Below are 6000 nucleotides of genomic sequence, written 5' to 3'. Positions count from 1 at the left end.
ACTAGTCACATATGAATCATAACCTTGGTCAAATCGAATTAGTGCTTCTACACGTTTGATTGCCTTGATTAGTCTTATTCCATAAAACTTAAAGCTTTTAGGGAGTTAAACTTAATTGTGCTTTTACACTTTAGGTTGCTTTCTAGGAAGAATTCACATATGCATCTTTTAATGTGGTTGTGATGAAATCAGGGAATTAGCGGGGTATACTTGCGATCAAGGTATCCTAGGACTTTTAGTAAATGAGAGATTAAAATACCAATTCTAGTCATTGATGAAAATACATGTTTGTGAATGACACTATCCCATGATCAATATCTCCTCATTATTGATTATTCCAATTATTTCATTTGGTTTCAATTCATTTTTATTGCTTTGATAAAATCAAAACCCCCCCTTGGTTACTAAGAAACTGAAATTGTTTAACAACAAAAGCATCTCTGTGGGAACGAACTCTTTCTTATCACATAATATATTTACATCTAGTTGAAGTGAGAAAGTGAAATTATTTTTGACGCATACGACAGCGATCACATTGTGAAGATCTTGATTTTTTATGTTGAAGATCTTGATTTTGATGACGATCTTGATTTTTTTATGTTTTTTGCTCGTGTTGAACACGATAAACATGATGAATACGATGTTGCTGGTGTTGTTTTGAAGGCGATGATGTTTGTTGTTTCTGTTGAAGACGACGAAGATGATGAAGATGATGATGATGCAGTTCATTCCATAAATGAACTCTGTTTTTTTTAGGTTTTTATATGGAGTTGATTTCTGGAATGAACTCCGTTTTCTTAGGTTTTTATATGGAGTTCATTTATGGAATGAACTCTATTTTTTTAGGTTTTTATATGGAGTTCATTTATGGAATGAACTCTGGTTTTTTTAAGTTTTATATGGAGTTCATTTCTGGAATGAACTCTGTTTTTTTAGGTTTTATATGGAGTTCATTTCCGGAATGAACTCTTTTTTTTTAGGTTTTATATGGAGCTCATTTCTGGAATGAACTCTGTTTCTTTAGGTTTTTATATGGAAATGAACTCTGTTTTTTTTTTTTTGGTTTTTATATGGAGTTCATTTCTGGAATGAACTCTGGTTTATATAGGTGATTTCTGAAAAAATAAGTAGAAATTAACACAGAAGGGTACTTTTGTCCCTTTAATATTTTTAAATAATTATGGACCAAATAGTAAAGGCGTTTTGCCAAAGAACTAAACTGACATGGGCCCACCTAAAAAGTATCAAACGATATTTTTCCCTTCTGTTAAGCAATTATGTATAGAGATGACACTAGTAAGCAGGCCGAGCTTATGCGTCTGATGCTAGGATCAACCTAATTCATAAAACGTTATGCATTCGATGGGTTACACCTTGAGATCTTATTCATGGTGGCTCAGATGAATAGAATCTGGTAGTCGAGCGCTTCCGTATCCAGTGACAACAGGAATTCCGGGGATAGCAGAGCTTATTGTTATTCTACGGTTGGTGATAATAGAAAATTAACAAGGAATAAACGAGTATTTTATGTTCAGTGGCGGCGAATGATTCCTTAATCATCTTTGTTTTCTTATTATCTTTTTATTTATCTTAAAACCAATCCCCCAATTGTTATTTACTTTATTTTGCTGATCAAATAACCTATCAATTACACAGCTCTCTGTGGGAACGATCTCTTACTACCGCTATATTACTAGTTAATTAGTGGGAAATATATCGAGTAATTTGTTGCACTTACGACACGCATCAGTAACTAGAAGTTAGACATCTATTTAGCATGTGTAACTAGAAGTTACACATCTAATTAGCATGTGTATCTATAAGTTTCACATACTTTTGCAGAGTAATAAATACAAAAGGAAAATCAAACACAATCACCTAAAATTCCCAATACAAATTTAATAGATGTATTATGTTACAAATGAGTTTCACAAGGTAGTAAATTCAGTGATTGTTAGAACAATCAATCTTAACTAATTAAACTACCGAATTGCACGCCATAATACTTTTAATACTGCAATCAAGTAATCTAAAGAACACTGTCAGCTGTATTTTAATCTTATTTATTTACATAACGCATACTACTGAGAAATGATGACAGAGTTAATTCATAAGTATAGGTCTAGTTAAAGGTTCAGTGCAGGATGGAAGGCAAATAGACACTATGAATACTGAAAAGCAAAAAACTGTGAATTATTATGTATAACGTACCATATCCAAAGTGAAAACCCCTCAATCTGGATTTTGTCATTCTTCGTGCATGAGATCGAGAGTGAATTTAGTTTGATTTTTAGTTGATGAATCCATCTTTAACCAACTTCCTAATGTGTTTCCCTGCACAAGACAACACAAAACCAGTAAATTCAACCAAAAATAAGCATAACATAGATACAAACCAGTAGATCCACATAACATGTGCAACTAGAAGTTACACATTCGGTTAGCATGTGTAACTATAAGATACACATTCAATTAGCATGTGTGACTTGCAGATACACATGCATCTGAATTGTGTAACCAGGAGTTACACATGCATCATATTTATATATGTCAACATAAAATCAGCAAATTCATGTGATACATTATGTGGTAAAGTATCTGAGTCCATAAGACCCTGCATAATATAGCAAAACAAGTGATGTTCAACTATTATCCATGTAGCAAAGCTTTAAATTCATTATGTGCGGCTACGCCTCGTTTATAATAATGAACCTATATAAATAATCTTGGGGGGAAATTAGTTACCATCAAAAAGTTCAGGTACCTGGGCAGAAGATCATCGAATCCATCTGAGATGAAGACACGTCTGACGTATAACTTCAAGTTGGACATGTTAGCATTGTAGTAACTCCCATACTGATAATGAGGAGCCTTTGGAGGAACAAAAATAACAGCCTTGAACTCAACATCACCTTCAGTTGTGAAATGACTCCAAGACATCGACTTATCCTCACTAAAATCCTGTTAAGAAAACCATAATTCACATTTGAATCAGCAATTTATAGTGAAAGAACATTTCAAACTAGCAATTTATAGCAAACTGACGCACTTCAATGTGGCAAGTTCAAAAGAAGAAAGCAACCCAACAAAATAAACAAATGAAACAACCATTAGATTTTAGAGCAACGACAAACTGATACAACATTCAATACCAAGTAAACTAGCAAACTGACTATGCATCATTTGCTCGCAAATTTAATAGCTGCTTCATTTGCTTTAGTTCCAGAGTTTGAAAAGAAAACACGATAAGCAAATGAACCATCCATTAGACGCTTTGAAAGTTCCACCTGCATCGACACAGTACTATCCTTCAGCAAACATTGAACATATACAACAAAATGAATGTGGATATCAAAATCAAACTTGTTGGAACTTTTATAAACTTCAGTTAAAGTCAATTTACTATGTTATGCAGAAACAAAAAAAGATATTTTTATTCTTCAAAAGAACCTTTACCTGAAGCACTGAGTAGTAGACATTACTGACATGAGTAAGAATGTTGACTTGCTGAGTGACTGCATTCACCCAATCTTCATCCCCATGTCCAAGCGCATTGACTGCAATATTTGAGGCCATATCCAAGAACTCATTTTCTTCAACAACATAGCAGTTACATATCTATCATTAAATACTTCTAATAAATATTTTCATCCAATAGCAACCCTGCACAAAGTTCTTATTCACCATATATATATTGAAATACTTCCAATCTCAGGATTTGTCTTCACAAAGCTTATTCGGAAGAGATTTGAGTTGAACCTAACCTGAATTGAACTGTGAAACAAATCAAAGAACACAACAAAACTAAATTATGAAAAATCAAGATAAAAAGCCAGCAAATCGAACTTAAACAACAACATCAACATCAATAACGATAAACAAAACATACCTAGATTCAGAACATTTAGTCTCAAGAAAAATCTTGTGGTTCTGCTCCTCCGATCTGAGTAAAATCAACCAAAAACAATAATCAAAACCTAATCAAACTAAGAAAATAAAACTAGTAAATGAGGAAAACCTATTGAATCAAACTGGAAAACCTATTGAATCAAACTGGAAAACCTATTGAATCAAACTAGAAAAACCTTATATTGAGCAGCTTCGAAATAAAAAATTGGAATCAACTGAGATTGGAAACAAAAAATCATTTTGAATCAAATCAATTAGATCTGTAAATCGACTGAAACAAAAATCAAAGAAATCAATACCTGAGATATTTTCGAATCGTCTGAAAAATTCAGATTAGATCGACGTTGATCAAATTTATTAAGCTCAATCGATTAGTTGATTAAGCTGTTAAATTGATTAAACATCATCAACAAAGATCCATAAACATCCTCAGCTGAGATCGATGAAGCTAAAAACGTTTTATTCTTCTCTGTAGAACAACGACGTTGACGATATGAAACCCTAAAATTCTTCAGAGCCTAGACTAGAGAGAGTGAAACTGAATATGAAAATAAAATCGATGATATTCCTCTTGTCTATATACTAAAGGGTAGTATTGTCATTATTAAAATTCGTAACAATTAATTATGGGCCAGATCTGAAGAAAAATTGATATTTCGGGGCCTACTAATATCATTTTCTGAAAGTATGGAGTTGACAATAAATGATTCATTTAGTGGGGCTTCTATATGTTGAACCCATATAGAAGGGGGGTTATAGTATTTTTCACTTTCTTAATTTTAATTTTCTATTCCAAGAATTGAAAATTGCCAAAAAGAAGTTCAATTACCACAAAAAATCAATCAATATCGAAAATTTATTTACTGAATTAGATAAAGAATCAGTACCGATAAAAGAAAAATCTAACATGGTGATAAATCAGTACAGTTACTTGTGTATTTGAAGCAGTCCAATTTTGTAATTCAATGATTGTTTTCAATTCAATCTCTACTGTATGTAATTACTTACTTGAAACCTTGATTTGAAAAGGAAAATCCCTATAAAAAGAACCAAGGTTACTAGTTAAGTAACTTTACTGAACAAATAACGAATATAAATATAAATGCGGAAATTTAGGGTTTAATCGATGATAAATATATGTTCATCGTCTTCAAGTCAGAGCCCTAAACCGCAGTGGCGAACCCAAAAACCTTTTTAAGTGGGTCAAAACCCTGTCTTCCAAGTGCCAATGGGATCAAAGACCATTATTTGTAAATAATTAACACACAAAATATGAAATAATCCAAGTTGACCTCTTATGGGTCCGCCGCTACTAAATCGGAGAAGAGAAAAGGAGAGAAAAACGAAATTTTGATAAAAGTTCGTTCTATATAACTTTTCTAATTGAGTCCTTTAGAATTATATATTGTCATTAAAATAAGTAGGAATTACCAATAGGTACTATTATAGTGATAATAGTTAGTGGCAGGTCCACCCACTAAAGCCCAGTAACTAGAGGTCCATAATAAAAAGAAAACATAAAAATGGACCCAATTTTTAATCCCAGGTCCTGTACACGTGCGAGACAAATCATGTGAAATTTTCAAATACCTAAACTACCTTTCCAATCCTATATATATTTAAGCAGCCTATTTCAAAGTTTCTAAAAAAAAAACCAGCGAATTCAGATCCGGTTTCTGCTCTCTTTCTTCTTCTCGCTTTCGGAATAGGGTTTCTGAAGATTTCTTTAGTGATTTTAACAGGCATGTTGCTTAATCTTTTCTATTTTCTTCTTTCTGCTACAGTTTCATGGAGATCGGTTGTGTTCTGTTTGTTTTTTATGAATCTTGTTCGTATTTATTCAGTTATTTGGTTAGATTGTTAAGTTTTTAGCTTATTTTAGCTTTCGATTTGATTATCTTTCTGTTTTATTTTCAAAAGCAGGCTTGTTTTCACTTTCAGATCGTATTATCCAGCAGTACATATATGACATACTCATTGTTTCTGCTACAGTTTTTGAATCATGTTTAAGATTTGAATTTTGGATCATGGAGATCGGTTGTTTCTGTTTGTTTTTTATGAATCTTGTTCGTATTTATTCAGTTATTTGGT

The sequence above is a fragment of the Papaver somniferum genome, chromosome 7, assembly GCF_003573695.1.
Source record: "Papaver somniferum cultivar HN1 chromosome 7, ASM357369v1, whole genome shotgun sequence".
Classification (NCBI taxonomy): domain Eukaryota; kingdom Viridiplantae; phylum Streptophyta; class Magnoliopsida; order Ranunculales; family Papaveraceae; genus Papaver; species Papaver somniferum.
Note: the sequence above shows the minus strand (reverse complement) of the source record.